General features: G+C 34.7%; 1 protein-coding gene across 3 annotated transcripts in view; it reads left to right on the top strand.

Annotated features, from left to right (window-relative positions):
* The window catches only part of PDGFC (platelet derived growth factor C), a 220,025-nt gene that overhangs the window by 89,476 nt on the left and 103,669 nt on the right, over nucleotides 1-26,880 (top strand). Inside the window, exon 2 of one of the 3 annotated variants that reach the window (XM_074040670.1) lies at nucleotides 21,764-21,824. The exons of the other annotated variants lie outside the window; for them this stretch is intronic. The gene's annotated coding sequence lies outside the window, so the exon portion shown is untranslated. The remainder of the gene's footprint in view (nucleotides 1-21,763; nucleotides 21,825-26,880) is intronic. 3 annotated transcript variants of the gene reach the window in all.

Below are 26,880 nucleotides of genomic sequence, written 5' to 3'. Positions count from 1 at the left end.
CTACAGGCGCCTGCCACCATGCCTAGCTAATTTTTTGTAGTTTTATTAGAGACGGGGTTTCACCGTGTTGGCCAGGATAGTCTTGATCTCCTGACCTCATGATCCACCGGCCTCAACCTCCCAAAGTGCTGGGATTACAGGCATGAGCCACCGCACCCAGACTGAGTGACATTTTCTAACTTACATTTTTGAACCTGAAAGGTGCAGGTGTCAAATAATATAGTCACAACTCAAACTTGTGCTTAAAATTGTTTTAGAGAAATATATTTCAAAATTTGCTCTCACTTTTAGTCAAAAGATTGACATAGAATACAATGACATAGAATACAATTGACATAGAATAAAATGTAAACATTTTAAAGAAAGGCCAACAATCCTTATCAACGTGCAGTTTTCTATAATTACTTTATAAGTGTTATGGGTGATACATATTAACCTTCTATACCCTGTAGGTTTATATATTAAGGACAATAATCTTAACTATTTCAAAATATGTTTGTGAAATTTTTCTTAGATTGTCTTATGACTTAGAACATTAAATGTAAGTTTAAGAATAATTACCTAAATATTGTACTTTTTCTATATTTTTGTTATTTTTACTTTTTGGCACTAGGGAGAGAATTGTCTTAAGATTTTTAAGTCCTGGAGAAATTCATTTATCTTAAAATACTTTGGTCAGAGCATTCTGTGATTAGAATTATGAATAACTACACAAAATTTAAAGTTAGATAATGAATACCAAGCTTAGTAGACTCAATTTTCAACTGAAAGAATTGATTTTCTTAACAATGTATTGTTTTAGTTGCAGAATAATGAAATAGCAGGATACTTAGGACTTGGAAGACTTACTACTATAGATACAGTCAGACTTTAAATATATTGCCAGTTTGGATCCAGAGACAATAATAAAACAGGTGTTCAATAAAGGGATTGCATTAGTCCATTTTCATGCTGCTGATAAAGACATACCTGAGACTGGGAAGAAAAAAGAGGTTTAATGGACTTACAGTTTCACATGGCTGGGGAGGCCTCACTATCATGTCAGAAGGCAAGCTGGAGCAAGTCACGTCTTACATGGATGGCAGCAGGCAAAGAGACAGAGAGCTTATGTAGGGAAACTCATTTCTTTTTTTTTTTTTTTTGAGACTGAGGCTCACTGTGTCACCCCAACTGGGGTGTGGTGGTGTGATCTTGGCTCACTGCAACCTCTGCCTCCTAAGTTCAAGCAGTTCTCCTTCCTCAGCCTCCCAAGTAGTTGAGATTATAGGCACATGCCAGCATGCCCAGCTAATTTTGTATTTTTAGTAGAGACAGAATTTCACTATATTGGCCAGGCTGGTCTTGAACTGCTGACTCCAGGCAATCCACTACCTCAGCCTCCCAAAGTAACTCCTGTTTTTAAAACCATCAGATCTTGTGAGACTTATTCACTATCATGAGAACACCACAGGAAAGACCCGCCTCCATGATTCAATTATCTTCCGCTGGGTCCCTCCCACAACACGTGGGAATTATGCGAGCTAAAAGATGAGATTTGGGCGGGGTCACAGAGCCAAACCATATCAGGGAGTCACACAGATGTTTTGATTTTCCACTACAGAGAAAAGTTATGTTTGCACCATACTATAGTCTATTAAGTATACAGTAGCATTATATCTAAACAACAATGTACATACCTTAAGTAAAAAATATTTATTGCAAAAAATCTTAAAAGTCATCTAAGCCTTTAGCAAGTAGTAATCTTTTTGCTCTTAGAGGGTTTTGCCTCCGTGTTAATGGCTGCTGACTGATCAAAGTGTTGGTGGCAGAAATTTGGGGTGGCTGTGGCAGTTTCCTAAACTAACACAACAGTAATGTTTGCTGCATCAGTTGACTCTTCCTTTCACAAAACATTTCTCTGTAGCATGTCATGGCCGTTTTATAACATTTCACCTATAGTAAAACTTCTTTCAAAATTGGAATCAGCCCTCTCCATACCTGTTCTTGCTTTATCAACTAACTTTATGTAATATTCAAATCCTGTGTTGTCATTTTAACAGTGTTGTCATTTTAACAGAACATCTTCATCAGGAGCAGATTCCTTCTCAAGAAATCACTTTCTTTGCTCATCCATAAAAACAACTCCTCATCCATTCAGGTTTTATTATAATTTTGCAGCAGTTCACTCACATCTTCAGTCTCCTAAATTTCTTTCTCTTGCTATTTTCACATCTCTTACTATTTCCACCACATCTTCTTCCACTGCACTGTTGAACCCCTCAGAGCCATCGATGAGAGTGGAAACAACTTCTTTTGAGATCCATCCAAGGAATCACTATCTCTGGGCAGCCATAGCCTAATGAAATGGATTTCTTAAATAACAAGACTTGAAACTTCAAATTACTCCTTGATTCATGGGCTTCAGAATGGTTATTGTGTTAGCAGGCATGAAAACAGCATTAATATCCCTGTACATCTGCATCAGAACTTTTGGATGACTAGGTGCATTATCAATGAGCAGTAATATTTTGAAAGGGATCTTTTTTTTCTTTCTGAGTAGTGGATTTAAAATCTTCAGTAAACCATGCTGTGAAACAGATATACTGTCAACCAGGCTTTGTTATTCTATTTCTGGAACACAAGCAGTGATTTAACATAATTCTGAGAGGATCTGGTATTTTCAGAATGGTAAATGAGCATTGATTTTAACTTAAATTCACCAGTGGTATTAGTCCCTAACAAGAGATTCTACTTGTCCTCTGAATCTTTGAAGCTAGGCTTTTACTCTTCCTCTCTAGCTATGAAAGTTCTAGATGACACCTTCTTCCAATTGAAGGCTGTTTTACCTACATGGATGATCTGTTATTTAGTGTAGCCGCCTTCATCTGTCATCTTAGCTTATCTTCTGGATAGCTTGCCACAGCTTCACCTTGTACTTTCTTCTTATGGAGACGGCTTCTTTTCTTGAACCTCATGAACCAACCTCTGCTTGCTTCCAACTTTTCTGCAGCTTACTCACCTCTCTCACCCTCCATAGAATTGAAAAAAAGGGCTTTCTTCTGGATTAGATTTTGGCTTAAGAGAATGTTATGGTTGGTCTGATTTTCTGTCCAGAGCACTAAAACTGTATTTTGCTCAGCAACGGAAAGTTGGATCCTTGAAAGTCAGCCTGGTAATTAATATATGATCACAAAAGCAATTGACAATTTTACTTTGTAGTTTCCTGGGGGCTTTGAAAGAACTATGTTTGTTTCAGGAAAGGAACAATAGTATATTATTTGAAAGGAAGACAGTAAAAACCTGCACTTTTTATTTAGTGGCCAGAAAATGTCCATAAATCATGTTTTAGGGCATGGAATTTGGAGTGAATGACCCATTGTTTGTATAAAGATTTAAACAAATACTGATCAGCAGCTTTATTCTTTATTATTAATGTCCTGTGCTTGTTAGTAAAACCCAATTGCTTGTGGTTTTGTATCCCTGGAGAATTTATCTTTGTTATCTTTGTCACTGTTAGGCTTCTTACTAAAGAGGCATTCAAGTAAGTAAACAACTTAGGAGAAGCAACAAGAATTGAAATCTATAAAGCTTTGTTTTCTCAACTTGGTACTACTGCTTCTGCCTCTGCAGTCTGGGATTGGACGATTGATTTTATATCTTGGAAGCTCATTTTTATATGAGTGTGAAATGAGTCTTTCAAAATGTACTTTGTGAAGATAGCGTAATTAGTTACTCTCATCAACCAATAGGGACAAACCTCTCCTTTTTGTGATTTCTACAGGAGGATTGATTTAACTGTTAAATTTTGTCATGTTTTTCAAAGAGCAGTAAAGAATCCCCCAGCAGGAAGAATGAGAAAAGAAGCAGCTCATTTTTGAGGATATGCTATGTACAAAACACCTTATAAGGCAACTGATAGTACCTTTCAGACAAATTATCTGAGTCACAGAGAAGTTACCTAACGAGTTTAGTCGTTATCACATAGCAAATGGTTGAGAAGATTTAAAGTCAAACACGTTTCCATTATTTAGGACCTATAAAGTGCGAAGCATCATGGTAGCCTTTGGACACGTAAAGTTGACACAAGGCTACATTGTAGGAGTTACTTCTAGGTAAAAGTCATTGTTCTCTAATTCTAAAACTCTAGCTCTGTTACTGTATTATAGACTGGTATTGGAAATGGAGCTTAGAGATTATAGAAAGAATCTATAACAGAGGACATGGAAGCAGGGAAGTTTTTTTAATGTTAGACCAGTGATTTGTATTACATCTGAAATGCTCCAAAATCTGAAACTCAAAGGAAATTCTCATTGGAGTATTTTGCATTTTGCATTTTCCGATTAGGGATGCTCAACTGGTAAGTATATATAATGCAAATATTAAAAATCTGAAAAAATTCAAAATGTAAAATACTTCTGGTCCCAAACATTTTGGATAAGGGCCACTCAGCCTGTATCACTCTGTCAGTTCTGTACTGAGAAGCCATATGTATTTTTGAACAAAGGAATTATGTTATTTAGATTGAATTTGTTAATTTTAATTTTTAATAAAAAATTTACAATTTTCTGGTAAATTTTATCCCTAGTAAAATTTAGTCTGTGATATTTTGCTTGCATTCTACTTTGCTAAACCATTTCATTATTCCTAAGCACCAAATGATTGGATCTGATGACTGGACTTCGCTGCTGCTTGCTCTCACCCTCCTCAGCAAATTTCAGTTTTACCCCGTCTCCTCTCACAGTTTTAGTTCCTAGATCTAAATTACAGAGAGCCATCTGTCTACCCCACCACTCGTGCACCCATTTACTAATTTCACAAATATTTTTAAGCACTTTCTATGTGCCAGGCCCTGAGTGCACAAATATTCGTTAAGTGCTTTCCATGTGCCATGACTTGGGACATGATGGTAAATAAGGCAAACCTAGTCCTATACCTAGGGGACTTACCTTCTAATTGAGGAGGCAAACAAGAAACAGTTAATTAGTCTAATTGCTTTATTATATGTGCTATGAGAGACAAGTATAGCATGTTTGCAGAGCATATTACAAAAGGGGTGAGAATAGGGAATTATCCTAGCAGGGTAGATCAGGGAGATGACATTTGTGCTGAGACCTAAGGAGTGAATAGAGTTAACCAAGCAAAAAAATGTGGGATGCAGATTGCCGGGGAGAGGTTGGGTGTTAGCTGGGGTCACCAAAGGGATGAACTCAGAAGAGGAAGTATATTTTACTTTATTTCCCATCTGAATTTTCTAGCACCTCATAGTGTCTGCACATTTAGATTTTATTAAGTAAAAATGTAAAGTAGTATATTATATTTTGCTTCACTTCCTGATTGCACATTCCTAGGATATTGGAATTTATATTTTAACTACCACAGTGCCTCGAATAATCCTTTGCATATAATATTTTCTCGACTGATACTTGATTTAATATACTAACATTTTTTGCTAGATTTGGAATGGAGTCGATAAAGAAGAATCTTTTTATAAAAATAACTTACATAGTTATTACTTACCCTATTATAATTTCATGATTGACTTAGAATTATTTAGTTATGGTCATTTGAATGTGCTACTTAAAATTTGTCATGAGTAATTTTTATATTAAAGAAGAGCAGTGTTGAAAATGAAACTACTTGTATACTTAGAAAGGTGATTACAGTTGACAGTAATTTATTGTACATTTTAAAATAACTAAGAGTAAAATTGGATTGTTTGTGTAACACTGAGAAAGGATAACTGCTTGAGGTAATGGAAACTCCATTTTCTCTAATGTGATTGTTAAGCATTGTATGCCTGTGTCAAAATATCTCATGTACCTCTTAAAGGTATACACTTATTATGTACCCACAAAATTAAAAATTAAAAAAAGGAAAAGGAAAACAGAAAGATGTGTAGAAACTATATCATTTCATGGCGTTGAAATTTTTAATTTGAGATGTTTAGATAAATGGACCACTCTTTTTCAGGCTGTATTTTTGACTGTTGAAAAGCAGAATGCAGATAGATTTGTTGTATTAATTGTAGAGTTCTTGTACTTTTGAAAGAGAACAAGTTATTGTGCTTTAGAATTGTACTGACTTTTTTTTTTGTTTTGATGGCATCTTAATGAATAAAAATAATCTTACTAACAACAAGAAAAACTCCTAGCTTTAGTAAAAGATAACTGTTATCTCACCAGGTAATATGAAAAATAGCATACAGTTTTAAGATTACAAAGTTCTCACCAGAAGTTCTATGTTATAAAGAAGAGACTGCTGTTATAATTTTGCATATAAAGAAGAATCAGGCAGGAAAATTAAGGAGAAATCCAAATAACCAAGACCTTTAACAATGTACACAATGACTGAACTTTTTATAGGCTTTCTCAAACTTTCTCGTTTTAATACAATATATAAACCCTGCCTCTGTAGTCATGTGTATTTCCCTATGACTTAATTTTCTCAACTGTCAAATGGGGTACTAAATAGTTCCTGTTTCAGAGATGTATTGGAAGATTAAGTAATCTGAAGTTTAGAAGATGTCTAATACTCAGTGAGTAAACAATTAATATTAGCTATTCTTTGCTCACTAGCACAAATAATCAAGTAACTTTTTTTCAATAAGGAAACACATATTTTTGAACCTTTCATAAAAGAAGTTCTTTAGTTGTTTTTACATAACTAAACAAACACTTATTTGGGTTAATTTGGTTTCTTTAAGGAGAACCTTGAAGAACTTTTCCCCAAAGTTTTATGATTTAAAATATTGTGAGAAAGTGACTAGAAATAGATATTTTTTCATTACGTTTATAGAGGACATAGGGAAACTTTATCTGCACACTCAGGTCATTGTTTTATTTTGTTTGTGGTTTCTCAATACAAGAAAGTATTTGCTTTTGACTCTTTTTCTGTTCCAACTCATGTTTTCTTCCTCGGGAGCAGCTGTCATTCTTAGGCAGAATCTCCTTTCTTTGTGTTCTCTCTTCTCTTCCATCTCAGAGTAATTGGTTCCTCAGCATTTTATTGATGATATGGAACAGATTTTGAAATGATTTCTTCAAGTTTCTGTGCAAAATCACTTTTTTTTTTTTTTTTTTTTTTTTTTTGAGACAGGATTTTGCTCTGTCACCCAGACTGGAGTGGAGTGGCACAATCTAGGCCCACTGCAGCCTCCGCCTCCCAGGTTCAGATTACAGGTATGCAGCACCACACCTGGCTAATTTTTGTATTTTTATTAGAGACGGGGTTTCACCATGTTGGCCAGGCTGGTCTCAAACTCCTGACCTCAAGTGATCCACCTGCCTCAGCCTCCCAAAGTACTGGGATTACAGGTGTGAGCCACCATGCCTGGCCTTAAATCACTTTTGAGGTAGATGTTTTTCTTTCTGATATGTCAGGACAAAATTACCTTTTCTCGTGTTGCAGCATTTTTTTTTACAGTCTTCATATATTTATTTTACTGTTTACCTTGCTTGAATGAAGAGACGTCTGGTGAGACTAGGTTTTTACTGGCAGATAAGATGTGTGGACTTTCTTCTAATGGCTCAACTTCCACATGAGTGATGGTCATATTCCCTTTCCATCTCTGTAACTAGAAGGAAGATTGATAAGCTTAGATTCAGCCCAGTTCTCAGTGGCTAGCATCATATGATGTGAAGTCAGTCTGTCTTTAACCTCTGTTGCCTCTGATTGTTATTGTGTTCCACATGGGGACATCATAGACATCTACAAATTCCACCATAGGCAGTTACCAGGATCGTCCGTGAATACACCCTGTTCGTAATAGTTAACTTGCGGTGTACCTCCTGCACTGCAGGCTTAACAGCTGCCATCTCCCTTTCTTTCTTCTTTCACTCATCAATTGTTTTTGCTTTATTTTCCTGTTAATTGCAATATCTGAATGGCCATACACATAAGAGGTTGTGAATAGTACTCTGGCCATTTAAAACTATTGTTTAAAATAGGGAAATAGGCCAGGTCTGGTGGCTTGTGCTTGTAATCCCAGGACTTTGGGAGGCCCGAGTGGCCAGACTGCTTGAGCTCAGGAGTTAGAGACCACCCTGGACCCCATGGCAAAAGCCCTTTTCTACAAAAAATTACAAAAATTACCTGGGCATCATGAGGTGAGTCTGTAGCCCTAGCTACTCAAGAGGCTGAGGTGGGAGGATGGCTTGAGCCCCATAGGTAGAGGTTGTAGTGAGCTGAGATTGCGCCACTGCACGCAAACCCAGGCAACAGAGCGAGACCCTGTATTTAAAAATTGTTTTAAAAAGATAAAATTTATTTAGTCTTTTATAAATCCAGTGTTTTTGCCTAAGAGGCAGTTTAAGGAAAGATGTTAAACATCTTCCTTCCTTTTTCTCAGGTGTGTTGGCTTTTTTGTTTCTTGAGCTAAATCATAGGTAGGCTACTGATTCATTTTTTAATTTCAATTTCATTGACTTTGTTATTTGTAGAAATTCTAGGCAGAGCGTATAAGGACTGTTTTGCTTGTAATAGGTTTCAGTTATATTTGAATTTTCATCACTTTCAGGGACTATCTTAGAAACCACTCTATACTTAAGGCTCTCAAAGGAAAGGCTTGAGTTGGAGTCCTCAAAACTAGTTATTTAATAAATGGTTAAACTATTCAACTAAATGTTACAGAGATGCTGATCTATAATTTTTTTCCTTCTTAATTATTTGAAAAAGGTAATTTTATGGCGTCTGTTAATTTTTTCCTTTTGTAATATCATTAAAACAATTTATTAACTATATAATACACAGCTATACTTTATCATCTGTAACATTTTGTGAACGTCCCATAAGTTAATGTCACATATCAGAGATAATGTTCAAAGCTGTTTATTTTCTAGAAAATACTTTATGTCTAGTATTTGACCATGCCACACTGCCATCAGTATTGTAAGTCTCTTGAGAACTACTGCTGCACATGATGATATATGCATATGACACAGTAAACAGCAGATCATAGTTGTAATTCATGGATGGGGTTGGGCTTTCAGTGTTTTGACCAGGAAAGACTTGATAGTTTCAGACAATTTAGTGAGTAAGGGGAATATGTTTTGGAGCACTGGGATGTGAGTAGTATTTGAATTACTTTGCATGGAAGACTATCATTTACTCAAAGCTGATATTTTTCATTTCTTTTAAGAGACAGAACCTGTCAGTTAAATTCTTTCAGCAGATGTCATGAATTGCAACACAAGTCCAAGGACTGTCTGGCAGGGACCTTGGGATTAAAACAGTGAACACATTAGCCCTGGTGCCATGTTCATGGACCTTTGAACCATTATTTTACGTTTAAGAGATTGCATTATATAGTGTCACAACTTTTACCAAACCATATTCTTTTTTGCTATTATGCACTAAATATTTTTTCTTACATTGCTCAAGGAGAATTTTTTCTTAAATGAATAGATTTCAAAAAGAAGTTATAGGAAATGTCTATGGAAACAAAATGTGATTTATGTATACTGAATATTTGTTAATTATCCACTATTAAGATGAAGAACATGCTCTTTTATATAGTGCTTGAAATCATATTAAGAACCATGAATGGTACAACTACCATACATTCAGAAACAGTGGTTCAGAATCGTTTTGGAACCAAATACCTGGAAGGAGATTGTCTATCACCATCACTTCAGGAATTTGGGAGTAAGGGGTGGGCACTATTCTCAAACTGTTCTTCCTGACACCGGTCCCTAGTGAGCTCCTAAGGTTGATGAGTAAAAAGGAATTGAAAAACACTAGTCTTGCAAGTGGGGTTTGTAATAAATAATATATCTTTTATGTCTTTTGTAATCTCATTGTACATTTAGCATTATATATAAACATTCTTCTTTTTTTTTTTTTTTAGTTTGAGACAGGGTCTTTGTAGTCCCGGTAGTGGTACAGTCATAGCATACTGCAGCCTAAAATGTCTGGGCTCAGGCAATCCTCCTGCCTCAGCCTCCTGAGTAGTTGGGACTACAGATGTGCATCACCACACCTAGATTTTTTATTTACTTATAGTAGAGATTAGGTCTCGCTATGTTGCCCAGGCTGGTCTTGAACTCATGGGCTCAACTGATCCTCCCACCTTGGCCTCCCAAGGGGTGGGATTACAGGCATGAGCCGTCACACCTGGCTGACAATCTTACAATGTAAAAACTTTTAACAAGAGACGATGGATAAAAATCAATATTTAATTTCCTAGCACTCCTGGAACAGTTGTGTACTTAAATGTTTGTTTGGTACAGAAGCATTTCTTATCAAAGGTCAAGTCATTTGAGATTATTCAGTAGAATTAGCGTGGAGTGTTGGAGTATGTAATAAGACATATTTTGTGAGCGTAAGTAATTTCCAGTCTAGTTAAAGAGATGAAACTTAAAAACATACTTTAATTAAAGAACCATGAAGGCCTATAAGCCTAAGTTGCCAAGTGTGTAAGTCTGAAGGATGTGCCTCAGGCATTCACATGGGATGACAGGAGTGTGTCCTAGTGGTCCGGGGCCCTTGGGCAAGAAGTCAGACTCTGGCACTTTGAAGCCTTGAGTCAACAGTGTATTCCAATTGGAGTGCATCAAAGCAGTACCACCAATAATACTTGCTAATGTATGTGCTAGAAAAAATAAATTCTTAATCAGTTTTTTTTTAGATTTGAAGATTTTGTCTTGTTTGCCTGTCTTCTGTGCCATAGCTTCATTGCTTGGATTTCTCAGAAATCCATATCTTTGCCATATTGTTTGAAATTGGGCTTATATACACTTACACACATACATTTAAATATATTATATTAGCATATATTAAATGACAAGCACACTAAATGACAGCAGCTGTGACTGTCATGGTTTAATCAAAGTGTGCAAAGCTGTTATTTTTAATCCATCATGGTAAATAAGAGTTTTAGTCATCTTCTATTTTATATAATCTTTTATCAAGAGGTTTTCTTTTGTTGTTCTTTAGTGTATTTTTTTTTTCTTTAAAATTTGCCATTGATTTATTGGGAATCAATAAAACCATAGATTTATTAGGAAAACCATTTGAGAAATAGCCTTTAGAGTTATATAGTAAGCAGTAGTATAGAAGTATAAGCATGCCGTCACTACATCTTTAGGTTCACTTTTATCTTTCTGTGTGCAAAACATGACTGGGATTCTAATGTTTGTTTACAAGAATACTTAAATATGATACACTGTCCTGTAACACTTATAAATCATCCATAGACTCAGTTTAATCTGGAATAATATTTTTAAAATAATTTTTATTTAAGCTCAACAATAAAGTGTGTATATAGTATATTCTAAGCAATATAGTTTTCGTAATACATTATATTCCCAGGTGTGTCTTGACTAATTTGCATTTGAATTAAAATATTTTAGGCACATTTTTCTATTTAGTTTACATATAAAATATGTACATATTGAGCAAAAATTGTTGAAGGCTTGAAAATAGCCAAGATTGCTAATAGATAAGGTCTTTTACACATGGCCTATTTATGCCTAGTGTATTTCTTCACTCATTTTAACTTTTTGATTGTATGTGCATCATTTCTTATCTTTAGTCAAATTTGTAAATCAAAATCTCAGAATAGTGCATTAATTTTTTGGTTAGACTCACTGGGTCCTTGTAATTGCTAGTTTTCTCGATCTGCAGTCTTTGCCAGGGAGTGGGGGAATAAATCTAATCCCTTTTAGGCCTGTTTATCTATAAATTCTCTAGTTTTGTTCCAGTTCCTGCCATTTATTTCTGTTTCAGTGCTAATATTTTCAAGGAGTTTCTTGCGCACTTCCCATTATAAGCTGATTAAAACCCCTGTCTTGGCATCTACCAATAGAAGTTGCAGCTGCTCCTATAAACGGAGCAGTTAATACGAAGGAATAAGAAGGATTATAGCCTTTTCCTTTTCACATTGTTTTTCTTGCACCAGACTCTACACAAAAAGCTCCTGCTTGTGAATAATCATTTTGTTTGCCTATAGGATTTTCTCTCTGCATTAACTTTTAGTATTTTGAACCACTCAGCATTCAATGTTTTTTAGTCTCTTTTAAACTTTAAATTTTCCTTTGTGCAACTTCTTTAATGAAGCTTTCCAATCACTTTACCAAGGATAGCTTTTCTTGGTCCTCTAACTATAGCAAGACATAGTATACAAATAAATTACACTATAACTGATTTCAACTTTGGAAAACTGTGTGGACGTGTATCAGTGAGAAAGTCACTTAGTTACTTTTAGGAAATGACTGTGTGTTAAAAGGACTTTTGATCTTCTGTGGTGTTTATGCATCAACTGCTAAGGGTTGAACATTCTTTTAAAGCACTCATCCTGTATTTCATATTAAATACATTTGGATTAATAAGCCTTGTGGAAGTATCTTTATAATATTAATTTATTTATAAGTGAGGAGGAGAAGATCCATTTAAATACAACAGGGATAATACTTTGTTCAGGAATTATAGAGAAGATTTAATTCCATAGAAACAGAATAAAGGAAACCCTCTATGAAGTAGAAGATAATAATATATCAGGTCCTCATCTTTTCATTCAAGACTTAAGACAAAAATGTCTCCTTAAATTCATTTCAGCTTTGTGGTTTTCTAACGTTATGAAATATGTTCTGTTTTGAAACACTTTAAGCTTTATTTTCTGAAAAAATTCCTTTGGAGGCAATAAAAGGGTAAGAACTGGAAGGAAGGAAAAAAAAATCCTATTAAGCTAATAAGAGAAAAAAACTTTTTAAAGTGTTATAATTATATAGAAAGATTTGAAAGGAAGAAGACATGATAGAGAGATGAAGTGGGGAAGTAAATGAATCACTTTTGTTAAGTGGATTCCTAATTTATTGCTGGCTACTAACCATGATCTTAGTTTTCTTAGTTTTCATTGTGATACATGAACCGGAGAATGGGGAAACTCTGAACCTTACAGTAAGGGATATTTAGAATCTTAGCCATCAGTATAGGAAAATACATGTACCATGAACAAAAGCGGTTTTTTTAAAGTTTGGAAGTTAAATGTACAAGAATATCTTTTTGACATTATGAAAGTTATATTTCCTTAAATTAGATATGAAAGACTCAGAATTTGACTGTATTAAAATTAAAATGTTTATTTGTGTATGTGTGTGTGACAAAAACCATAACAATGCTTAAAGAATGAAGTCAAATCAGAACCAGTGTTATTCTCAGTCTTGTTCACTGAAAAGTTTAATTTAAAAAGACACGAATAGGCATATTTGGTGGAATATTTTTATTTCCCCAGCTGATTCTTTAAGAAAGTATGAAATTATCACTATTCATTTTATTATAGAAAATTTGTTTCAATTTTAGATATAGCCAAGTGGTACACAAATGTAGTATGGATCAAAAATTACAAAACTGTTGCCTCGAAGGGCTGGAAAACTAAAGTTTTCTTAGAGAAGGGGAAGATTTCTGTATGAGAAAGCTAAATAATCCATATTGAAGACAATTGCAAAAACAACAGTTGCTATGTGATAAGCATTATTCATAGGCTAGGATCTTTTTTATTTATTTTTAAATTTTGAGATGGAGTCTTGCTCTGTCACCCAGGCTGGAGTGCAGTTGCACAATCTCGACTCAATGCAAGCTTCGCCTCCGGGGTTCAGGCCATTCTCCTGCTTCAGCCTCCCGAGTAGCTGGGACTACAGGTGCCTGCCACCACGCCCGGCTAATTTTTTTGTATTTTTAGTAGAGACTGGGTGTCACCCTGTTAGCCAGGATGGTCTCGATCTCCTGGCCTTGTGATCCGCCTGCCTTAGCCTCCCAAAGTGCTGGGATTACAGGCGTGAGCCACCGCGCGCAGCCGATCATTTCTATTGAGAACCTAATTGTAGTAAATTGAAGATCCTTTTCATCAACAGAAGTTCAAGTAGAAAAATTATCAGATTTTGAGGCTTACTGGCAGTGAAATAGCGATTCCGTTAACTGAAATTAGAAACTAATGTAGAGGAGAACCTAGAGTTCCTAAACTGACCATGAGTTTGGAGTAGGCTATATCGAGTTTGGGACATTTTGGAATGTGATTTTGTGGTTTGAAAAAGAGTTGTGAGCTATTGCTATAGATTTAAAGAGCGTATGTTTATGAAAGTACTTGAGAACACCAAGGATTTATGATTGTAGAAAGAAGACTGAGGATAGAATCTTGAAGAAGAACCAACTGCAGGTATAAAAGTATACAGTTCTATAGACTATCTAGGGTAGTAAAGGAAGTAAGAAGTGGTGCCAATAACACAATAAAATATAGCCATTAAAGGATCAATTAAGAACTAGCAGGTGGTTCACTGATAGAAAAGTTGTAAGAGTTTTCTGTTGTAATAGAAAACCGTTGAAAATCTCTGTATTACTTACTTCTTAAGTGATACTAAAAAATACTATGCTTCGAATTTTGGGAGAGTTGCTTTTCATATCCTCTGGGTTTTCCTAGGATGTTTTTGTTCATAGTAAAGCATCACTAGGTTGATCTTCTACCAGATGTACTGAGCCTTTCTTTGCTGTTTTAAATGTTGGTTACAGGTAATCCTTAAAGGGCTGTGTTTACAGGGGACTCCTTCAGAACAATTTATTTTTCCAGCACTAAACTTTTATTTGACTTTAAAGTGACCTGTGAAAGATTTAGTTTCCAACTCAACAATTAATTTTTGCATTACATAAATATTTCATTTGAAAATTCAAAATGCTCGCCTTTATTTTTGGTGACAAGTATGATTGTCACTAAAACTTTCAGATTTGTGGCATTCATAGGATTTAATATACTGCATTTTTTGTCAAAAAATTATTTAATTTCCTTATATCACATAACTTTTGTCAGTGAATCAAGTGATTTGGTCTTGGCTGGGTGTGGTGGCTTACACTTATATTCCCAGCACTTTGGGAGGCCAAGGTGGGTGGTTCACTTAGGCCAGGAGTTTGAGACGAGCCTGGCCAACATGGTAAAACCCGTCTCCACTAAAAATACAAAAATTATCTGGCTGTGGTGGTGCACAATCTGTAATCCCAGCTACTGGGCAGGCTGAAGCATAAGAATCGCTTGAACCTGAGAAGCAGAGTTTGCAGTGAGCCGCCATTGGGCCCCTGTACTACACGCCGGGCAAAAGAGCAAGACTCTGTCTCAAAAAAAAAAAAAAAAAAAAAATTGATTTGGTCTTTTTTTTTTTTTTGAGACGGAGTCTCGCTCTGTGGCCCAGGCTGGAGTGCAGTGGCGGGATCTCAGCTCCCTGCAAGCTCCGCCTCCCGGGTTTACGCCATTCTCCTGCCTCAGCCTCCCAAGTAGCTGGGACTACAGGTGCCGCCACCACGCCCGGCTAATTATTTTTGTATTTTTAGTAGAGACGGGGTTTCACCACGTTAGCCAGGATGGTCTCGATCTCCTGCTCTCGTGATCCGCCTGTCTCGGCCTCCCAAAGTGCTGGGATTACAGGCGTGAGCCACGGCGCCCGGCCGATTTGGTTTTTTAAAATTTGAATCTAACGTCCACATTTTTTCTTTTACACTTACATACATTCTTAGCACTCCCATAAATTCCTTTGTTTTGGGGTTTATATTTTCAGTTTTATGAGCTTCATTTAATATGAAAACAGTGTGAAACCTAGTGATTATCACAAGTTTGTGAACAGCAGGAACGATAAGTCACTGAAAATATGAACTTTATGAGGTTCTGTTGATTATTTTTCAATTCTCTAATCTTTTTCTAGATGGCCTGCTGCCCCACTTAAGGTAACAGCAGGGTATGGGAGAATTGATAAATAAATACACTTGAATTGACAGATAAGTACACTTGACTTTGGTGATGATGTGAACATAGCTCTGTGTGCATCCCTTTCATTACCATGACCATCACCCATTACCACCATCTCCTGAAGCAAAAACAAATCTTGAAGATTGTGAATGTGAAGACATTGCATGCTTTTCAAAGTCACTTAGTTTAAGAGAAAGAAGTATCACCTGGCATTATTGCCTAGCGCTCTGTGGTTCACGTGGATTGCAATGGTACATGTAGAGCAAAGGACTGGGGCTTCAATGCAGCACACTGGCTGCAGGTTGTATGCCCTGTCAATGAGTATTTGTTGATTGTTGACTGCATCATTTACATGTAATTCTAAAATCTAGATCTACTTAGAATATGATCCATACATGATTTATTATAAATTTCAGCTTAATATGCATGCAAACGTATTTTATTAATGATTAAAGATTTAAAATGAAATATTTTTTAAAATTACAGTTTAACCCCTTTTAAGGATGCTTATTATATTGCACTTTTTAAATAATGTACTCCATTGTTATGTTATACTTTTTTATGGAAAGGAGTAAGGGAAAATAAGGCCATCCCAGTTATTAACTGTCTTCTCCATTTCACTTACAACACTCAGTAGCAGGTACAGAAGTGATGATGATTCCAGAGCGTTATATGAGCCTGACTCCAAGGACGATTAAGGATGTATTCACTCTGCACCATTTTACCATATATTTACCATACTATGCTCACTAATGGATTACAGGAGAGAACCTATTTACAATGCTATTGTCAAGAAAAATTGTTGTAATTAATATTAAGCAAAAAATTAGACTACCTATATAATACTTAAATATAGATAGTAGTGGTTGTTTCTTTAACCTTTCTTTAATATCCTTTATGGAATAGAAAGTCTGATGGTATTGGTCAAATGGTACAAAGTTGCAGGATAAAATGAGACCTAATGTACCACATGGGGACAATAGTTACAATAATGTAATGTATGCATGAAATTGGCTAAGAGGATAGATATTACACACACACACACACACACACACACACACACACACTGCACATGGTAACTCTGTAGAGGTGAGAGATATGTTAATTAAAATAAAGTATGTCTGTTGAAAGATTTTAATTATGTCATTTCAGCAATTCCTTAGGAACCAAAAAATGCAACATATGCAATCCTTGTGTTTGCTACTACATTTCAGTCTGACCAAACGGGCTTTTTTTTTCCTGCTGTTAAAAAGAAAAAGAGTAGAGGAAAACTTTTTATGGTGTTTTGTTAAATGAAGCACTATCAATTTAATAATAATAAAAAAAAAAAACTAGGATCAAATTAAATCTATTTTATGCTACCTGACCCACCTACATGGCTCAAGAGAACCACTGCTCATTTTAAAATATATGAACTCCTGCTACAACTCACCCCAAGGGTACTGTTAACAGTTACCAGAGAAGGAAGCAGCTTTGTCATCAATCTATGCTTGTGGTTTGGACCTTCCTCTCTGGTGGAGTTCACGATTTTTATTACTTTTTTTCTCTTTGTTCATGATGTCTTAATCTAGTTAGAAGTTTTCTAATTGGTAGAGTGATGATGGTAGTGTCTTTTACAGTATAGCTTTAAGATAATTCACATGAGTGGCTAACAGTTTCTGGTTCATTCTAGATGCCCCCAAATTGTTAACAGCTTTTGTCATTTGCCCTTAAAAACTGTTCGAGTAAATTCATCCTTTTAAGGATGTGCAATTGAGTTATCTAGTATATTCTTTTCTATATACATTTTCTGATAAAAAGTTTTTTAAATTTCTCCAGAAAAGTTAATATTTTTTAAAATTATGTAATATAAAGAATTCCTAGATTGTTCTAAATTACACATTGGAGATACATTTTTCCCGACAGTATATCAACTAGTTTTGTGGAGTTGCATTGGAAGTATGTGAAATGATGTCCCTGTATTCATGCTGGACCACTTGGTGTGTGTGTTTGTATCTGTGTGTGTGTGTTTGTGTACGCACACATGTATCTTTTAATCCTAAAGTGAAAAATTTATCAGTTGTTTTGCTTTATAATGAAAAAGTTATTTTTGGAAAAAGGGTTCTTAACTTTGATTTCATAGATAAAGTGGTTCATAGATGGCTTCTAAGGGCCTGGTGAATATTTCGAAATTATATACTATTGTGTGAATGCTGAGAGTGTATATAATTTTAGATTGTATAGATATATAATTTTCTGATTTGACCATTCATACCTTTCATCAGATTCTCAAAACTTTCTCAAACCATTGGTTTAAAAGGATCAAACATAACTTTGGTTTTTAAGTAGCTAGTTCAGAAGTTTAACATACTTGAGGCATTTTGAAGGCTAGTTTTATAATTGGAGCAATTATAAAGGAACAGAGGATTATAGACGTTATTTAGCAAATCATGTTAAGGTTTGTTTTTGTCTCAAAACTTTCTTCATCATTATATTCTTCTGTCTAGGTCATCCTTACTGGCATGCTCTTTATCATAATGTTGCTACCATATTGTACTGCCACACCACAACACTTCTCGTCAGTTCTAAACATTACCTTTCAAACCCCATATCCAGCACAGAAAAATGCCATCTAAAACAAGTTTTCATCCTGAAATTGTGGTGAGGAGGGGAATTGTGAAGAGAAAATCTCAAATTTGTTATTGATTAGTATACACGTTTTTCCCAAGTCAAGCCAAGAAAATGGCATTTTATTTTTAAAACAATATTTGACTTTTGACTTCAGGAAGGAAAAAATAATTTCTTCATGTATATGATGCTTTTTTGAAGTTGCTAGTTGTATTTCAGAGATCTCATAGATCATGGTGAATTAATTCCAAGAATGAATTTAATATAACTCTATTCCATAGAAACAGATTTTATGACATGGTTATCAGTTGCTGGTGTCTTTTTGTAGAATATGGGGGCTCTTAGTCAATTCTTAACACAGTAGCCTTCAGTAAGCAATGGTAGTTCACAAACCAACCCTTATGTTATTCTTTTTTCTACCAAATTTTATTTGTAAATATGTTTGCAGGTGAAATATAAACTTTTTTCTCAGGCAGTTTAGCCAGTCAGCAAATATTTATTAAGTGTCTATTATGCCTGAGGCACTGTACTATGCTTTAGGAGATACAATAGTTAAACAAACAAATGAACTAAACGAAACCAAACCAAACCAAAACAACAACAGCAACAACAAAACAAGAAACAAACAGAAGCTTTGGCAAAAAAAGTGATTTTGTTAATTAAATTTTGCACAGATACTTTAAAAACTAAGTAATCAAATAATTAAATGAATATATATGTGAGACTTGAATTCATTGTGAGGGATTTGAAATATTTGCTTTAATACAGAATCGTTTTTTCATATTTTTAACCCTAATCAGTAAAAATGTTTGAAATGATCTGTGATCTTCTTTAAATTAATAAAGAATTTACCACTTTTTAAGGAGCATCAAATTCGGGAAGTATATTTACAATTTGAAGTAGAATTGTTAACCCTTGCTGATTCAAGCAGTGGAGTGGAGCCAGAATCCAGCAAATCAGTAATAATTGGTAAAGTTGTCTCCTACTTCATTGGTAATATTAGAAACACCCCACAAACAACCCATTGAAAAGCAGTAAAACCATGATTACGATCATATTAGTTATTAGTTAAAGTTATTAGCATTGTTACTGTTTTTGTTGTTTTACCTATCTTGAGATAAAGTACTGTAAATATAACAGCTATTGCCAAGTTTATGAAAACAAAGAAAATGTTACACTCAGTGGGCTGAGTTGAATAAAGAGGCAATAGGAAAATATACACTTGTGAATTAATCACACAAACATCCAGGTTGAAAAATTTCCTGGAATAGTGTAATGTAGTGGAAAGAAAATAGTATTTATACTAAAAAGATTTGTATTGAAGGTTTATGCTGTCATTAGTAAAAATATGGTGTCCAATTTTCTGAGGATATTCACAGTTTATGTCTGTTAGCCTGACATAGTTAATAACATCACTCTCTTTTATTCTCAAAAATGTATTGGTTTAGACAAGATATTGTAGGATGACCCCTATTTATTGTCACAACTAATTCTGTTTTCATAAGAATTAAGTGTGCATGATACAGTTAGTTTTTGTTTGTTGTTTTAGCTGGTAAAAACTTACGTATGAGAAGGTTTTTTGTAATTGAAAAATCATTGTAAGAACTATAAAGAGATATATAGGCTGGGCGTAGTGACTCACGCCTGTAATCCAAGTACTTTGGGAGGCTGAGGTGGATGAATCATGAGGTCAGGAGTTCAAGACCAGCCTGGCCAAGATGGTGGTCGAAAACCCGTCTCTACTTAAACTACAAAAATTAGCCTGCATCACAGTGGCAGGTGCCTGTAATCCCAGCTACTCTGGAGGCTGAGGCAGGAGAATCGCTTGAACCCGGGCGGCAGAGGTTGCAGTGAGCAGAGATTGTGCCACTGTACTCCAGCCTGGGCAGCCAAAAAATAAAAATAAAAAAAGAGAGATATAAATATGTTTATATTCATTTGGGCAAAGTGATCAAGGTGACTCTATAAAATAGAGTAGTTTTATTTTTATCATATCACTCTTAAAGAAATTAGCATGTGTTTTATGGATTACTTGTGTAATGTCCATTTTCCCAAAGTGTGTTGTGTGGAAATCAACTCACAGACCATGACAACAAGCAATATTAAAACTTTCACTTTCCTGTGATAAGGATAAGAGATAGATTTCATTGAATTAAAATTCAATGGGTTTACTAAACCGAATGAGAAAATGGAAGAATTATTTTGTAGTTTCATCAATGTTCCATTCAGTTTTGAATGTTCTTCAGTTTATTCTCTTTATCATCTTCAAGAGGTACCTCATGCCTTTCTATTAGCTTTGAAAATGAAAATAATTTATTATTTCTGTAAGTCATTATCAGCAATCACAATTTTAATATTCTTCCCTATTAATTTGATCTTAAGTGTGCAATTCTCAAACACTTCTGTGCGGCTCTATGCATGAATCCTGTTTTATTTCAGAAGATTTATTTTACTTCTATAAAATGGTTGCACCTTTGCTTTTAAAATTTCTTCCTGGAAAGCTATTGGAGGACTTTTATTAATTTGAAACAAAAGAAAACAAAACCGGCCGGGCGCAGTGGCTCATGCCTGTAATCCCAGCACTTTGGGAGGCTGAGACGGGCGGATCACTAGGTCAGGAGATCGAGACCATCCTGGCTCCCGTCTCTACTAGAAAATACAAAAAACTAGCCGAGCGAGGTGGCGGGCACCTGTAGTCCCAGCTACTCGGGAGGCTGAGGCAGGAGAATGGCGTAAACCCGGGAGGCGGAGCTTGCAGTGAGCTGAGATCCGGCCACTGCACTCCAGCCTGGGGGACAGAGAGAGACTCCATCTCAAAAAAAAAAAAAAAAAAAAAAAAGAAAAAGAAAACAAAACCAATTTTTACAGTAGCCAATGAGTTTCTAACTGCAAGGTCCCTTTATCAATAGGAAGAAGAAACTTATTCTGCCTAAATCTGAAACGTCTTTAACTCACCATCAGGAGGACTGCAAAACCTTGGCAAGCAAGATTCACCTTACCATATGGAACTTTTAAATATGTAGTTTCTGGGACAAGATGTTAAGGGATAATAATTGCTACTTTGCAGGGTTATTAAAAGCATTAAAAGATAATGTATATGAAAGTATCTGGCTAGTAACCTGCAATTTTGAGTAGATACTCAATAGCTGTTAGTTGAGTTAATGAGCAAGATCTGGGAAGAATTAAGAGTCAAGGGAATAAATCCTACCAAATAATGCTCTTTCTTTTATTTTTTTCTATGCCAGCCAAGACCCACTCCCTTAAAGATTAGTACAAATGTCCATGAATAAAAGTTCATTTGACTGACTCGGATAGTCATTTTTACAAGCTTATGTGTCTTTCCAATCATTCAAATTTTTTTAACTTCCAAAATCTGAAATTGAAGATTCTGAACCACCTAGATTAGGATTTGAGGTCACCAAAAGACTCAATTTTACTATCTCCATCTACTGGCAGGGAGGAACTATATCCAAGCATCTGGACTGGCATAGAAAAGAGGAGAAAGAACATTTAAAAGGTAAGCGAAACGTATATTTTTATTTACTCTGAATTTTTAAACTTTGCTTATCAGAAACTCTGTTGTACTCTCATGTAATTAAGGTTGATACACTGAACCATATTAGAGCAAGAGAATTTGTTTAGGAAGTATAATGCTCTTATCTGATTCTTCACCATCAGCAAGTGTGGACGTGAATGCCTTCCTTTCATAATGGTAGTACTTTCTGTCTTTGCACGTAATAAGTTTCCATGTAGTCATTCCAATGCCCTGTTACTGTATATTCTAATAATCTTTAAACTGCAAAAATGTCTACATTCCCACTTCTGTATATTCTCTGACATGTTAGAGATAATTTTTCCTGGCAAATTATTTTTATTACCATGATTTGGAAAGAGTAGAGGTATGTGTCTCAAAGTTGAATTTATTATTCTGTTGTTTCTTATATTTTTTTCATTGTCTGTTTATGATTATTTCAATTGGGCAGAAAGAACTAAATAAGTTTCTTCTTAATTGACCAGTAATAATTATATCAGTTCTTTTTAAAATTGGTATTTTGTTTCTCCCTCAAAAATCTTGAAATTGCCTTGGTTTACTTTTCACTATGATCAAACGTTGCAGTATGATAACTGCTATAAAAGAAATGCTTTGATGGTTTATGTGGTTGTGCAGTAATGGATCTTTACATTTAAATCATGTATTTTAAATAGTTTCATATTTTAAGTCTTACATTATGCATTATGCATATCTTTAAAAAGCTGTATCTACACTTGAGAAAAGAAGTAAAAGACATTTTTCAAGATAATTAGTACTATTACTATTGCTGCAATTAAATAAGTATGATTTGTGCATTTTTTTTCCAATTAGTTTTCTCCTCTGCACCCCATGTCAGGTGTTTGTCCATATCTTTGCTTTCTTTCTTTAGATAGTGGTCCATTTCTTTTAGAGGGATGGATGGATTTATAAGGAACATAGTGGAGAGTTTTCAGCTACAGAATTAGATTTCATGGAAAAGAATTGTCAAGGAAATGGTTTTCCAACATGTCAGTTTATTTGCTCAAAGGTCGTGAATGCAGCCGCTCCCTTTGTTGGGTAGGGGATTACACTCACATAAACAGTGCAAATGCCATAAAGGAGGACACTCAAATCTTCCTGTGGCATCTGACAATATCCAGTGTGACAGATAACTCTTCAAAGTTGGCCCTGAGATCAGAAGTCAAGGAAGTAGGTATTTTTCAATAATGTTGAAGGACCTAGTGATAATGGGGTGTTAGAGAATAATTTCACTTTGCTAACAGAACTTCTGATGAACCTCATAAAGTCAGTTCAGTCCCTATTTTGAATAAAAGCATATGTCTTCTTGAATCTATTCCATTCTGTTTCAACTCCTCTTTTAGTCCCCCTGTCCCTTGATCTTCAGATCAGTTTTAAAACTGTTGTCATAAAGCTAGCTGCTGCTGAAGAATACTGCTAGTTGTTATAGTCAAGCCAATTCTAGAATAAAGGATACTTAAAATCTTCATGTTTAAGCTTTTCACTCTTTTTTTTTATAGATCAGCTAGATGATAAAAATAATGTGCACTGCAGTGGAATAACAGCACAATTGGGTATTCTCATTGGTATTAAAAATGTCTTTGCTTTGAGAAATAAAATTTAAGCAACCCTGCTTCCCACAAACTATCCAAGCTTTCTTATTACTTTATGGTTTTAATTTCTTTAGAAACCTAATGTTTATATTTTTCGTATTTTTACATCACTTTAAGATTGACAAAACTTGTTCCCAACTTGACAAAAATTGTTCGAGGTTGGGAGTGTGGGGTAGGGAGGAATATTTCTAGCAGGGCTGAATGGATAGGGCATTCATGAGCATATTTTGTTTAAACTTAGCCTATGAGGGGCTAAGTATCATGTCCCAGGATAATTGCCCTTTATTTATACCTGATAGAGTTATGTGGAATTGCTGCTGAAACCAAACGTCTTGCTACAAATGTAACTTCTAAATTTCAAATATCATGTATGGAATTGTAAACACTTTATCACTTGTTGACATTATTTAATCACATAAGATAGAAGGACATGATTTGTATAGAAGTGACCTAATTTAGTATTTTTCTTGCCTTCAATTAGCATTCCTAAGAAAATCATAAGTTCATCAGATATACATTATATACATTCACTTTTGAAGCTAAAATGCTAAATGTAACAGGAAGCAGTAAAGTCTCATTTTCAGCATTAATATATTAATCCGAATATAGGAAGACTAAAATGAATATGTTTCTATTTTGTTATTTTTTAAAATTCATTTGTTTTGCTCAATTCAGAGCTTAAGAGAATTTGAAATATCTTTTAAATATTCATTGAAAGCATAAACTGATGGGCTTATTTGCATTTTTTCTTTGAAATAGTAAATTTGTTTTGGTTATCTTTTTCTTGTTACTTTCATTGGTAAATTTTAAACATCCTCCTGTCAGAATGTCAGTACTTTATCTAGGTGTTGTATGCTCACAAAGTAATAGGTAGCTACTTTCCATATTTTAAATTGCTTGTAAATTCTGCTCTGAATATTGTAAATTATATGTCCAACACAGGTAGAAAATTAACAGATGCTTAGTCTCCAAAACATGTGAAATTCTTTATTGAAAATATTTTCCTCAAAGTTGTTTGTTTAAAGGATATATAATGTGAATTTGTAGTTAACCACATTAGCCAGTTATTGCCACAACAGTATTATTAGATGTAAATGTATTATTCTGCTTCAGATATTTTAGGGTGCCTAATATTTTATGTGAACTTTCTATATTGAATAATAATTTTAATTCAATAAGAGAGTTGATTACATATTTAAAAAATCGATAGTGAACCTTTAAGGTGAATGCTTCTTTTGTAATATGAATTACTCCTAATTTTTTTCTCCCACATTCTGGTTTTGGCCTCTTTAATGTACAATTTAACAGAATAAAAAAATTATAGTATTGCCTAAACATGTTTCACTAAGTAGGGTGTGTAATTATGTGTGTATGCAATTATATTCATTACTAATTGGTATGTAATAAAGGCTTTGAGGAGATTCTGTGTTTATATACTTGGCCGTTTATCCTGTTTCATAATAAGTAAGAAGATTATTGCTTATTTTTCTTCCATAATTGAGCCTTCATTTTTAAATGTCATATCCCATTGTATAGAAGAAAAATAAGATTATTTTTACCATTACCTTAAGGCAAAAATACCATGTTGTCAAATCATTAACATTTCTATGTCACATGCTTCAGTGCCAGAAAAATTTTATAGATCCTCTCTGCTGAGCCTTTTATGATGCAAACTGGGATATTTTCAAGGGCAGAAATAGTGGCACTCGTGATAATAATCGCAGCAGCATAACAGACTTAAATAAGTCTATTCCAGGTAAACCCAAACATATATTCACTATATAATTATTTTGGCTGTAAGTATAGAAAGTTCTAACTCTTACTGGCTTAATAATAAAAGTTGTTTATTTATTCACAACACTGAGAAACCTAGAGTTGCAGTGATTTTATTGTGTGGTTTGAGATGGGATCTAGCTCCATTTTTCAGTACTACCGCATATCTGCCCACTTTTGTGCATCAACTTTTTCATTAGGCTAGATTCCATTATGATGGCTAAATGGCTGCAGGAGTTCGAAATTTCACTTCTACACACGAAATTGTCTTGTCCCCCACTTTTGGAAAAAAGCCATTGCATTTACTCTGATTGGCCTATCTGAGTGAGTCACACAGTGAGGGAAATGGGCTTATATTGATTTTCCAGGAATACTTCTGGCTAGGGTCAGTTCAACCTTTATTCAGTGGCTACTTCATAGTGGTGTTGAGGGATGGTGAGAAGATGCTGGCTATATTAACATTCCTTCATTGCATATGGAAGCTTTGCTGTGTACTTCCTGAACACAGGCCCCCATTTCTTACCAGAGTTCATAGACAACAGGCTAATGGTTGAGTTCCTGTACTTCTTAGTAGATTCATGAGAACCTCAAAGTGTTTTTTGAAGACAGCATCAAGTCAAAGAAATGATAAAATTTCTACAAAGTTGCTCCTTTTCCTCCTTCTTTAATTAAGTTGTAGAAGGAAATCAGAAATTTGAAATCACTGTCTAAAAACCACTGCTTCTTGCTTAATCAATTTGATGTTTGTAAAATCAGAAGGCTTATACAGATGACCAATGATGTGTTATATCTTACATATGTCTTCTTTCTGATGACATCAGGAAATCTAGTATTTTGGGTAAATTTTCTCTCTCATTCCATTTGAATTAAACAGAATATGATGGCCAGTGTTTTTCCATTTACTTATATACTGATTTGTAATTATTTTATACAAATATCATTTCATTTGAACTTTAAATCAACCTGTGATTATCTCCAGTTTATCAAAAAAAAAAAAAACCCTCAGATATCAAGTGGCTTGCCTAAAATAACAGATTTTATTATCAAATGGATCATATTTTACAGTTTAGATAAAATAATGACTATAACTGTGGCATTCGCAAGGTGTGGTACATTATAAAATGTGTTATATTTTCAAAATAAGTAGGTATATGAAGAAAATGGCAAATCTCAATAATGCGTACTCTCAGTCCTACCACTTTCTGCTGAAATATGTTTGTAGGTTATTACGGATGAACTTTGAGTAACATATTAAATGTAGACTAAGGGACTTTATTACGGTCTATAAATTGTAAATCATACTATCTTTATCATATACAGTGTCTGGAAGTTCAGGAGTGAAGGATGAATGGTTGAAGTAATACGTAAAATTGTTTTCTGCCACATTTGTATAATGTCAAGTTTCTCTAGAGTATCAATAGGTATTAGGTGGTGCAATGTGCCAGGAACAGGTTATGGGCTTCAATAAATACAGCTGACCTTCTAGGAATTGTAGTGTGGTAGAAAAGTGAATCCATACATTATGATTAAAATATTCACTCCAAAAGGGAATGTACACCAGGGATCAACTGTTGCCTTCCAAAAGAGGTAACATCTGAAACTGGCTCGTTTACTAGTATAGCTGGTGTAGGAATGAAATCAAATTACAACCCTAGAGG

This window comes from Macaca fascicularis, chromosome 5 (assembly GCF_037993035.2).
Source record: "Macaca fascicularis isolate 582-1 chromosome 5, T2T-MFA8v1.1".
Taxonomy (NCBI): domain Eukaryota; kingdom Metazoa; phylum Chordata; class Mammalia; order Primates; family Cercopithecidae; genus Macaca; species Macaca fascicularis.
The sequence above is the reverse complement of the archived record's forward strand: the minus strand, read 5'-3'. Positions and strand labels throughout refer to the sequence as shown.